Source organism: Astatotilapia calliptera, chromosome 13 (genome assembly GCF_964374335.1).
Source record: "Astatotilapia calliptera chromosome 13, fAstCal68.1, whole genome shotgun sequence".
Classification (NCBI taxonomy): domain Eukaryota; kingdom Metazoa; phylum Chordata; class Actinopteri; order Cichliformes; family Cichlidae; genus Astatotilapia; species Astatotilapia calliptera.
The window spans coordinates 699,187-712,500 of NC_137434.1; the positions used below are offsets into that span (position 1 = coordinate 699,187).

Consider the following 13,314-nt stretch of genomic DNA (forward strand, 5'->3'; position numbering starts at 1 on the left):
ACTGAGTTAGCATGCACCACGGGCTGAGCACCCCGAGTCAAACAGGGTAATGAGGAAAAGGACACAGCATCAATTAAACGTCTGTTAGCCACATCAACCAGTAGTCCGTGAGCACAAAGAAAATCAGCGCCTATTATAGGCACAGAGCTAGCAGCAACAACAAAGTTCCACTGAAAGTCACGGTCGTGAAAGCAAACAGTCACCAACCTTTCACCGAAGGTTTTGATGGGAGAGCCATTAGCCGCTGTTAGCAATGGCCCGCAACCCTCAGCTAGCCTGTCCGAGCCAGCCGGGGGAAGAAGGCTCTTCTGTGAGCCGGAGTCCACCAGGAAACGCCTCCCCGAGCGTGAGTCCTCTAAGAAAAGCAGCCTTTCCTTGTTGCCAGCGGTCGCGGCTGCTACAGAGCGCTGACATGCCCGTTTCCCTGGGTCTGGAAACTGCAAGGCGGGAGACAGCGCCGTGCCTTCGCTCCAAAACGCTGGTGATAAAAACAAAGCCCCTTTCCGCGGTGCCGCCGTGCAGCGATTCCGGCCACAGTGGACGAGTCGGAGGGCCCGTGGAGCATCGGTGAGGGGGAGGGGGAAAACGCTGGTGGGTCCTGAATAACCGTCTGGACGCCGAAAGTCCTGGTAGCCAGGAGGATGCGATCCGCCTCTTCCGCAAGGGAGCGGTAATCCTTCGTGGCCAATAGCGGGGAGTTGGCAAGGCCAGCGCGCACTGGAGCCGGCAGCTGTCGAAGAAAGAGGTGGGTGAAGAGAAATCCTCCGTCCTCCGCGCCCAGCAAGGACAGCATGCTCTCCATGAGCTCGAGGGCGGTGCCGTCGCCCAGGCCCGCGATGGAAAGGAGTTTCTCGGCCCGCTCAGCATCAGAGAGGGAGTAACGCCGCAGCAGCAGCCCCTTGAGGGCGGCGTACTTGCCCTGGGCTGGGAGATCCCGGAGGAGAGTCATCACACGGCGGGTTGACAGCGGGTCAAGTGAGGCCACCACATGGTGGTATTTAGTGTCGTCGGCTGAAACTCCACGAAGAGCAAACTGAGCTTCTACGTGCATGAACCATGAAGGAGGATCGTGAAGCCAAAAATCCGGCAATTTAAGCGCCACAGCAAACGCAGCCATCGGCGGAGGTGAAGGTCCGGCGGCCGCCGATGCTTCCAGGCCAGAGCTGGCTTCGTCGTCGAGCCTTAGCATGTTCACTACAGGGGTCACCAATGTGGAGGTATGTAACAACGACAGGAGAGGTCTCAGTGTCTCACTCCAACAACTTTATTAACTGACAGAACTTCACATATAGTCAGCGCCAAAATCTCAACCCCCACACTTCCCTTCAACTTGTGTGTGAGTGGAGCCACCTGGTGGTCCGCCACAACATATACATTTTCCTTCAGTGGGTTTTCTTGATAATTACTGTTGTAGCCTAGTCTCTGCTATCCTCCTTATACTCAAACCTAACTGTTCTGAGCTTTGATTATGATCTGTTAAATAAAAAGTCCAAACTGAATCCTCAATAATGTTGCTGTTAAATGCCCTGTGTACTATTATAAAATATTAAACAAGACCAACAGAACTGCTTCACTTACTTGACAGCCTGGTTCACGTACTCTGACTGCACACTGTGGGCTCACAGCAACAGCTTCCAGATTCAGCTGCCATATCTGAAACTCCAGAGCTTTTTATTAGCTTAGCTGATGAAGAAATAATCAAGCACCACCCACGGCCGCCCGTGTTACAGGTTCTGAGTCAACTGTCCACTGAAAGGCACTCTGGGAACTTCAGATGTACCGCTATAATTGTTCAATGATTAAGACAATGTTTTTGTTCACCCCCTTTAATTAAAGCTGAGATGAGCAACACAATAGCAAAATGACATCTATAACAATGATGCTGTGATAATATTTTAGTTCATCAGATAAACAGCACATTTAACAACACTGCGTTTGTGTTTTTAAACCAGGCACCATGTTTAGTGTACCAACGAGTTTGGCCCCAGTCACTGGCAGGGTTCGGGTGATGCTTCTCCTAGTATGACATGGACTTTACTTAGTTCTAATTCAGTTCCATGCCAGTTTTGTGCACAACTGGTCCTTTGTTAATTCAACCAGCTTTGGTGCTTAGCAGCTAAGCTATCTGGCCACTCCTAATGTTCCTCTCCGTTTCTTGTTTGAATTTCTCCTTGTGTTTCTTGCCTATTACTCAAACTGATTTTGCTTGGTAATTCAATATTTTTTTTAATTTTGTTTTGGGCTCCTCACCTTTATTTGATAGTGCATTGATGATTAACAGGAAAGTAGGGGGAGAAATTGGAGGAAGATATGCAGCAAAGGGCCTTATGTCTCAGTCGAGCCTGAGCTGCTGCATTCACGTATAAGACTATTATTATTATTATTATAATTTTATATGCATACATATATATATACAGGGAGTGCAGAATTATTAGGCAAGTTGTATTTGTGAGGAATAATGTTATTATTGAACAACAACCATGTTCTCAATGAACCCAAAAAACTCATTAATATCAAAGCTGAATGTTTTTGGAAGTAGTTTTTAGTTTGTTTTTAGTTTCAGCTATTTTAGGGGGATATCTGTGTGTGCAGGTGACTATTACTGTGCATAATTATTAGGCAACTTAACAAAAAACAAATATATACCCATTTCAATTATTTATTTTTACCAGTGACACCAATATAACATCTCCACATTCACAAATATACATTTCTGACATTCAAAAACAAAACAAAAACAAATCAGCGACCAATATAGCCACCTTTCTTTGCAAGGACACTCAAAAGCCTGCCATCCATGGATTCTGTCAGTGTTTTGATCTGTTCACCATCAACATTGCGTGCAGCAGCAACCACAGCCTCCCAGACACTGTTCAGAGAGGTGTACTGTTTTCCCTCCTTGTAAATCTCACATTTGATGATGGACCACAGGTTCTCAATGGGGTTCAGATCAGGTGAACAAGGAGGCCATGTCATTAGTTTTTCTTCTTTTATACCCTTTCTTGCAGCCACGCTGTGGAGTACTTGGACGCGTGTGATGGAGCATTGTCCTGCATGAAAATCATGTTTTTCTTGAAGGATGCAGACTTCTTCCTGTACCACTGCTTGAAGAAGGTGTCTTCCAGAAACTGGCAGTAGGACTGGGAGTTGAGCTTGACTCCATCCTCAACCCGAAAAGGCCCCACAAGCTCATCTTTGATGATACCAGCCCAAACCAGTACTCCACCTCCACCTTGCTGGCGTCTGAGTCGGACTGGAGCTCTCTGCCCTTTACCAATCCAGCCACGGGCCCATCCATCTGGCCCATCAAGACTCACTCTCATTTCATCAGTCCATAAAACCTTAGAAAAACCAGTCTTGAGATATTTCTTGGCCCAGTCTTGACGTTTCAGCTTGTGTGTCTTGTTCAGTGGTGGTCGTCTTTCAGCCTTTCTTACCTTGGCCATGTCTCTGAGTATTGCACACCTTGTGCTTTTGGGCACTCCAGTGATGTTGCAGCTCTGAAATATGGCCAAACTGGTGGCAAGTGGCATCTTGGCAGATGCACGCTTGACTTTTCTCAGTTCATGGGCAGTTATTTGGCGCCTTGGTTTTTCCACACGCTTCTTGCGACCCTGTTGACTATTTTGAATGAAACGCTTGATTGTTCGATGATCACGCTTCAGAAGCTTTGCAATTTTGAGACTGCTGCATCTCTCTGCAAGATATCTCACTATTTTTGACTTTTCTGAGCCTGTCAAGTCCTTCTTTTGACCCATTTTGCCAAAGGAAAGGACGTTGCCTAATAATTATGCACACCTGATATAGGGTGTTGATGTCATTAGACCACACCCCTCCTACATACATATACATATATATACATATACATATATATACATATACATATATACACACATACACATATATGTACATACATATACACATATATACATACATATATACATACATATATACATATATATACATACATATACATACATATATACATATATATATACACATATATATACACATACACACCCAGCACGCCCCTGCGGGCGGTTTATCCTTCAAGCTCGGGTCCTCTACCAGAGGCCTGGGAGCTTGAGGGTCCTGCGCAGTATCTTAGCTGTTCCCAGGACTGCGCTCTTCTGGACAGAGATCTCCGATGTTGTTCCCGGGATCTGCTGGAGCCACTCGCCTAGCTTGGGAGTCACCGCACCTAGTGCTCCGATTACCACGGGGACCACCGTTACCTTCACCCTCCACATCCTCTCGAGCTCTTCTCTGAGCCCTTGGTATTTCTCCAGCTTCTCGTGTTCCTTCTTCCTGATATTGCTGTCATTCGGAACCGCTACATCAATCACTACGGCCGTCTTCTTCTGTTTGTCTACTACCACTATGTCCGGTTGGTTAGCCACCACCAATTTGTCCGTCTGTATCTGGAAGTCCCACAGGATCTTAGCTCGGTCATTCTCCACCACCCTTGGGGGCATCTCCCATTTTGACCTCGGGACTTCCAGGTTATACTCGGCACAGATGTTCCTGTACACTATGCCGGCCACTTGGTTATGGCGTTCCATGTATGCCTTGCCTGCTAGCATCTTGCACCCTGCTGTTATGTGCTGGATTGTCTCTGGGGCATCTTTACACAGCCTGCACCTGGGGTCTTGCCTGGTGTGATAGACCCCAGCCTCTATGGATCTTGTGCTCAGAGCTTGTTCTTGTGCTGCCATGATTAGTGCCTCTGTGCTGTCTTTCAGTCCAGCTTTGTCCAGCCACTGGTAGGATTTCTGGATATCAGCCACCTCCTCTATCTGCCGGTGGTACATACCGTGCAGGGGCCTGTCCTTCCATGATGGTTCCTCGTCTCCCTCCTCTTTCTTGGGTTTCTGCTGCCTGAGGTATTCACTGAGCACTCGGTCAGTTGGGGCCATCTTCCCAATGTATTCTTGGATGTTCCTTGTCTCATCCTGGACTGTGGTGCTGACACTCACCAGTCCCCGGCCCCCTTCCTTCCGCTTAGCGTACAGCCTCAGGGTGCTGGACTTGGGGTGAAACCCTCCATGCATGGTAAGGAGCTTTCTTGTCTTTATGTCAGTGGCTTCTATCTCCTCCTTTGGCCAGCCTATTACCCCAGCAGGGTACCTGATCACGGGCAGGGCGTACATGTTGATGGCCCGGATCTTGTTCTTACCATTCAGCTGACTCCTCAGGACTTGCCTGACCCTCTGCAGGTACTTGGTGGTTGCAGCTTTTCCAGCGGCCTCTTCATGGTTCCCATTCGCCTGCGGGATCCCCAAGTACTTGTACCGTATTTTCACGACCATAAGACGCACTGTACTAAAAGGCGCAGTCTCAGTTATGTGTGCCATTACTGTATTTAACACACACATAAGGCGCACTGGATCATAGGGCGCATACAAGTACCGTATGCGTATTTAAAAATAAAGCGGGAGCAAATCTGAGTTCGGTACCTTACTCACATTTTTATTACCAGTAATCGTCATCATCAACAACACACAAGCATACAAGTGTGCGTATTTAAAAATAAAGCAGGAGCAAAACAAAGTTTGGTACTCACATTTTTATCATCAATCAAACCCATCGAAGTCCTCATCCTCTGTGTCTGAATTGAACAGCTGCGCTAAATCTCCATCAAACATGCCAGGTTCACTTTCTTCACTGTCAGAGTCACTTTCCGTGCCGTGTGGCTCCTCGGAAATGATGCTGGCTTTTGCGAAAGCTCGAACAACAGTGCCAGCAGACATGTTAGCCCAAGCATCTACAATCCATTCGCAAATTGTGGCGTAACTCGCCCGGCGCTGCCTTCCACTCTTGGTGAAACTGTGGTCTCCATCGGTCATCCATCGCTCCCAGGCCGCTCGCAGCCTTACTTTGAACGGGCGGTTCACACCGATGTCCAGCGGTTGGAGATCCTTTGTCAGGCCTCCCGGAATGACAGCAAGTTCACAGTTCATTTGTTTCACTAGTTTTTTTCACATCGGCTGTGAGATGGGCACGCATAGAGTCACAGATTAAGAGCGATGGTGATGCGTGGAAAAAACCACCTGGTCTCCTTACATACACCTCCCTCAGCCACTCTTTCATCATTTCCTCATCCATCCAGCCCTTTTCATTTGCCTTAATGATGATTCCTGCTGGAAACTTCTCTTTAGGCAAAGTCTTTCTCTTAAAAATCACCATAGGCGGCAGTTTCTGTCCATTAGCATGGCAGCCAAGCACAACAGTAAAAGAAGACTTTTCGTGCCCCGTTGTGCGTATCGCTACCGTGCTGGTCCCCTTCTTCTCCACAGTGTGACTCACCGGGATGTCAAAAGTGAGCGGGACCTCGTCCATGTTTGTGATGTGGCTGGGCTGGATGTTTTTGTCGCCGATGTGTTTGCTGCAGTAGGAGCGGAAGATGGCCAGCTTTTCCTTATAATCCGCTGGAAGTTGCTGCGCTACCGTAGTCCTGGTCCGGATGGAAAAATGGCACCGTTTCATAAAAAGTGAAAGTGAAACTGCTTTTAGCCGAATGGTGACCGTCAAAACGCTTCTCCCGCTCGTTCTTTGCTCGATGATCCACCGCTCGAGTCTTTCCTCCAACTCGGGCCACCTCGCCTTATGTCCGCGAAAACTCAGCTGCGTTTTCTTGACCTGCCGGAGCTTGTTTTCTAGCTTCCTCCATTTGCGAACCATCGATTCGTTAATCTTAAATTCTCTCGCCGCTGCTCGATTTCCATGTTCCTCCGCGTAGCTGATGGCCTTCAGTTTAAACTGTGCTTCATAAGCGTGTCTCTTTGCCATTTTCAGGGTTGCGCCCACACTTCACCCTTTAGCGTTCTCATGGTGTTCTCTACTACGTCCTCCTTACAACACACAGGGCGCACTGCGCTATAGGGCGCGCCGTACTTTTTGAAGAAAATCTAAGACTTTTAAGTGCGCCTTATGGTCGTGAAAATACGGTAGCTGTCCTCTATGTCTGCAATGTTGCCTTCTGGTAGTTCAATCCCCTCAGTTCTGACTACCTTCCCTCTCTTTGTTACCATCAGACTACACTTCTCCAGTCCGAACGACATTCCAATGTCATTGCTGTATAGCCTGGTAGTGTGGATCAGTGAATCGATGTCTCGTTCACTCTTGGCATACAGCTTGATGTCATCCATGTACAGGAGGTGGCTGACAACTGCTCCGTTCCGTAGTCGGTATCCGTAGCCAGTCTTGTTAATGATCTCACTGAGGGGGTTCAGGCCTATGCAGAACAGCAGTGGGGACAGAGCATCTCCTTGGTAGATCCCGCACTTGATGGTGACTTGTGCTATGGGCTTGGAGTTGGCCTCTAGTGTTGTACGCCACATCCCCATTGAGTTCCTGATGAAGGCTCTTAGGGTCCCATTGATCTTGTACAATTCTAGGCATTCCAGTATCCAGCTGTGGGGCATTGAGTCATAGGCCTTCTTGTAATCAATCCAGGCAGTGCACAGGTTGGTCAGTCTGGTCTTGCAGTCTCGGCTGACTGTTCTGTCTACCAGTAGCTGGTGTTTTGCGCCTCTGGTATTCTTGCCAATTCCTTTCTGTGTCCCGCTCATGTATTGACCCATGTGCCTGTTCATCTTAGCCGATATGATGCCTGACAGGAGCTTCCATGTAGTACTGAGGCAGGTTATTGGTCGGTAGTTGGAGGGGACCGGTCCCTTCTTGGGGTCCTTGGGGATCAGGACCGTCCGACCTTTGGTTAGCCATTCTGGGTGTCTCTCGTTAACTAGCAGCTGGTTCATTTGTGCTGCCAGACGCTCGTGGAGTGCAGTCAGCTTCTTTAGCCAGTAGGCATGAACCATGTCGAGACCCTTTCTTGGATATCTGCCACTGTGATGGTTACTGGACCCTGTTCAGGGAGGTCGCTGTGGTCTGCCCTCAGATCCTCTAGCCACTGAGCATTGCCGTTATGGGTTGCATCCTTCTCCCATATGCTCTTCCAGTATTGCTCCGTCTCCAGCCTTGGTGGTGCTGTTCTCTTATTGTTCCCTTGCCACTGAGAGTACACCTTTGCTGGTTCTGTGGAGAACAGCTGGTTTATTCTCCTGCCTTCTATCTCTCTGGTGTACCTCCTCAAGCGGCTGGCCAAGGCTGTGAGTCTTTGCTTGGCAGTTTCCAAGGCCTCAGGTATGGACAGCTTGCTGTATTTCTTAGGCACCTTATTTGTCGCACCTTTCTGCAGTCCCTTCTTTCAAATGTTGGAACACTGAGCTACTAGTTGTTTCGCCGTCATTGTGGATGTTGGGTATCGAAGAATCCATAGGTCCCTCATCCTATTCATGTAGCCCCTTCCGCCGGGGTTACTTGCGTAGTAGCATTCCAACAATGCCCTATTTTCGTCTCTTGCCCACCGATGCCTTCTTGTTCCAGTAGCCCACTTTTCGTCAGGGTGCCCTGGTTCCTCAACACCTGACGCGGACCTTGTTGATCCGGGCGACGTCCGAGCCGGCATGCCTTCATATTTATCTGTCTCGCTCATGTCTGCGGTAGGCTTGCTTAGCATAGGGGGTCTAGCCTTAGGACCCTTACTGGATACAGACGCCCCAGGCAGGAATCAAACTTGCGATCCTCTGTTCCAAAGGCATGTAGTCTAACCACTGCTCAATTAATCGAATTTTAATCTCGATTACGATCTGGGCTTTCAACGATCATTAAAAATGACTGAGCCGATTATTAGCCCCTCCCTCATGCTTTACTCTCGCGCTGCTCCGTGTGACAAATCGAGCGCACCTCTCTGCATTTCGAACACGCGTCACAACAATTAAGAGGACCCGAGGGAAGCTCGGAAAGCTAAGCAGAAGTTATTTGGAGAGGAGAGTGACTGCCGTTGGTTAAAAAGAGGTAAAAAAAAAAACTTCAGTGGTGTGGAAACATTATGGGTTCAGTCAGACGTGGATCAAGTAGACACAGTGTGTAAACTTTGCTACAGTGTAGCTGCACCACAGAGCAACACTGCAAAGTTCACTAAACACAGATGTTTACATTTTTAATTTATTTTTTATATTGCAAACATTTGCACTGTTATCAGTATTTGCACACTGTTTTATATTATTTTTTGACAATCTTTAAAGTCATTATTCAACACATTGTTATTGTTAAATAAATATCGTCAAATAATCGAGATCTCAATTTCAGTGAAAATAATCGTGATTATCATTTTTGCCATAATCGAGCAGCCCTATATATATATATATATATATATATATATACACGTTAACGAGCTAACTGCGCTAACACACTAGCTCCCACCCATGTAATTGAGCATTGCATGGCACATCCAACATACTGTTTTACTTTAGTCCATGACTCGCTTACCTTCAGGGTCATACGTCACATGAAAACCAAAATAATTCCAAACGCCAGATCTGAATGAGGGTGGGGGAGGTCCATGTTGCAAGGAGAGCTTAACTACTGTCTTGCTAGCTTGCCCTGCGCTCTTCCTTCTGACTATGCTGTCTGTGTTGAGCGCTCAGTGGATCTGCGCTCGACAGTGCAGCCTAGGCGGAGTAGTCGAACGCAGATTCACTGAGCGCTCAACACAGACAGCATCGTCAGAAGGAAAGTTGATAAAATAAATTACAAATGTTGTATTGTTCGATACATATGCGTACCGAACCGAAAGCACTGTATCGAACGGTTCAATATCGATACGAATATCGTTGCACCCCTAATATATATATATATATATATATATATATATATCAGAATCAGAATCAGAATACTTTATTGATCCCTGGGGGAAATTATTTATATATTTATATATTTTATATTTATATAATTATTATATATATATATATATATATATATATATATATATATATATATATATATATATATATATATATATATATATATATATATATATATATATATATACACACACACACACATATATATATAGAGTTTAACTGGGAAACATGTCACGGTTCTGGGTAATGTTGACCCAGCTTTCTGTTTTTCATGCTTTGGTGTTTTTCTAGATTATTATTTATGATTTGATTTATCAGTGATACTGTTTTGATTATGATGATTATTTAGTAGCCTTTGGTCAGTGTCAAGTCTGTCTCTCTCTGTCTAGTCCGTGTCTTAGTAAAGTGTGTTTTGTTTCCTGTTTTACTTTGAAGGTTCTTGTTCCTGTCTGATGTCAGTGTTCCAGCTTTGCTCTCCCTGTCTCGTTAGGTCTTATTTCTCCCAGCTGTGTCCCCCTTCTGTCTCTAATTCCTTGATGACTCCCTCAGTGTATTTAAGCCCAGTGTGTCTTTGTGTCAGCGTCGCGTTGTTAACGTCTGTTCACCCTCACTTGCTGTGTGTTGATTTCCAGTCCTCCTGCATCTCAGTTTAGAGTTTTGTTTGCTTTCGTGAGTTTTGTTTTGTCTTGATGTTTTGTTCCAGCAATAAAGCTGCATTTTCAGTTTAAACCTCGTTTCCTAACAATCCTGCATTTTGGGTCCACCACTCCTGCCTGCCACACAGCCGACCATGACAGAACAGGCAGCCCTCTACACCCTGCTGCTAATGAAGCATACTTTGCTCATATCATGCAGGGGTGTTTCAATATAACACAGAAGGCAATTAAGCCACATGAGCATTGCTTTGATTAGAAATGTATTTATGTGTGGGAACAAATTTACAAACAATATAATCCTAAAACCCCAGTTAAACACCTAAACTCCTTAGCGATTCAGTCCACAGTTTCGTTGTTGGACTCTACTAGAACCTCCAAACAGTTTTCACTGAGCTCCTGAGACTCACCCATTCCTTCGCAGATGTTTGCAGCAGCAGTCTGCATGCCTAGGTGCTTGACCTGTGGCCACAGAAGTGACTGGAATGCCTCAACTCAATGATTTGGATGGGTCAGCGAATACTTTTGACAGTGTAGTGTAACCTTTACCAACACTGTGGCTAACACTGTAACTGCATCTTACAGGCTTTTTCCACCATGTGCTGCATAGCTGCTCAAGCCCCTCGAAGACACACACACTGAGTAATAAATATCCAAATGTTTTTGTGTAATGTGTTCTTAATTGTGTGAATGCCGTAAGGCATCCACACTTTTGTGTCCCTGTTTCTCTTTATACTTTATTCTTCAGCCTTATTGTAGTTTTTCACCATTCACATTTTAAACTGCTCTTTCTGCTAATGCCAGCTGCATCTTTTTGTGCTCATAACTTTTATACTTTTGGAAATATTTAGCTTTTTATGCACTTTTTGGCCCTTTGAAATGAATGGGACCACACCACAAGTGTGATAGCTGGTTTAGCTCAGCAGAGTGAGCCATGTTGTAGCTCAGTGAGAGGAGCAGCTGGGTTTGAATCATGGCAGCATGTTTTCAGCTGACAGAATTTCAGCTTCTGCAGCTTCTTTTTACCTGACTGTTTTGCTTTGTCAATATTGCTGCTAAATGATTACAATTCTGCAAAGTTTTCATGATTTCAGCAACTTTTCCGATATCCACTTCAGCATCTTCACCTCCATTTCCAGTCTCTGAGATATCAGTGAGACGAGCAGCCACCCTGAGCCAGGCAGCGCAGGTTTGACTCCTACCCGTGGCTGTTGCCACACATCTTCCCCACTCACGCTCAGTCTGCTTTCTTAACACTCTTCAGTTTTTCAAATAAAGCTGTCTTCAGCAAACACTTTAGCTTCTACACCTCTTTTCAGCAGATAGTTGTGCTTCTTCTGCATTTTTCCACTACAAATGCAAATTCTTCTAGTGTGAAAACGTTGTTCTTAAACTGTGGATTACTAGCTAAGTGCAAATATGGCCAAAAAAGGCTAATTTTACTGTTTTAAAAAAATTCAATATTTAAGTAATGTGATACCGACCCAAAGCAGAAGCTTCTTATCTAGTCAGTACAAGGAGCGTCCCAGAAGGTTTTTCCAGCCTAAGAAGAGCCTTGAAGGCTGTTCACAGATCAGTTGTAGTTTCACCATATCCTGAGTCACTGTCAGCTGACAGCTGACTTCAGCATCCCTGGTTGGCCACCGAGGCTGATTTTTGACTCCTATCTAGAGTGGCCTCACCGGCCTTGCTACACAGCAAATTCAAAAGTGTTAAATGTTTTGGTGTTAATAGTCTTCTTGCAAAAGTAGAGTTAATTTTACTCTAAGCAGAGTCACATTCTTTTAATGTAACTCTGAGGTGTAAAATGATAGTAGTTAAAATCGAGTGTTAAAAATGAGTGTTTCTATGTCAAATCTGGAGGTGTTACAATGGAAACATTAACTCTTGACCTCTTAATCAGAATCAGAATCAGAATACTTTATTGATCCCTGGGGGAAATTATTTTTTGTTACAGTACTCCATTATAAACCAACATTAAGACAAGACAGACAATACACTAACTAAGAATAGTACAATATATACATATACATACATACATACATACATAAGTCACTTATAAATAAATAGTTGGAAAAGAAACATGTGTAGCTGTAGCAGCAAACAGTGTGTTAAGTGGATGCGTTGTACAGGGAGATGGCCACAGGCAGGAATGATTTCCTGTGTCGTTCAGTGGTGCTTTTCGGTAATCTCAGTCTCTCACTGAACGAGCTCCTGTGACTGACCAGCATGTCATGGAGTGGGTGGGAGGTGTTATCCAACATTGTCTTTATCTTGGACAGCATCCGCCTCTCCGACACCACCTTGAGGGTGTCCAGCTCCATCCCCACAACATTGCTGGCCTTACGGATCAGTTTATTAAGTCTGTTGGCATCTGCGACCCTCAGCCTGCTCCCCCAGCATGCAACCGCATACAGGATCGCACTGGCCACAACAGACTCATAGAAAATCCTGAGCATTTTCTGGCAGATGTTGAAGGACCTCAGTCGCCTCAAAAAATAGAGACGACTCTGGCCCTTCCTGTAAAGTGCTGTGGTGTTTTTAGCCCAGTCCAGTTTATTGTCAATGTGTACTCCAAGGTATTTATAGTCCTCCACAATGTCAACACTGACCCCCTGGATTGAAACAGGGGTCAAGTGTTTCCTGGTCTTCCTGAAGTCCACGATCAGTTCCTTGGTCTTTGCCACGTTGAGCTGCAGATGATTCTGCTCACACACGTGACAAAGGAGTCGACCACAGCCCGGTACTCTGTCTCATCATCCCTGCTGATGCATCCAACCACCGCAGAGTCATCAGAAAACTTCTGAAGATGGAGGTCTCTGTGCAGTGGCTGAAGTCTGTGGTGTAGAGGGTGAAGAGGAAGGGGGAGAGGACAGTCCCCTGTGGTGCCCCTGTGTTGCTGATCACCTTGTCAGACACACACTGTGGGAGACGTACATATTGTGGTCTTCCTG

General features: G+C 45.8%; 1 protein-coding gene across 1 annotated transcript in view; it reads right to left on the bottom strand.

Moving 5' to 3' along the window:
- LOC113034664 (heterogeneous nuclear ribonucleoprotein L-like) overlaps nt 1-13,314 on the bottom strand; it is a 66,676-nt gene that overhangs the window by 43,954 nt on the left and 9,408 nt on the right. The window lies entirely within an intron of this gene.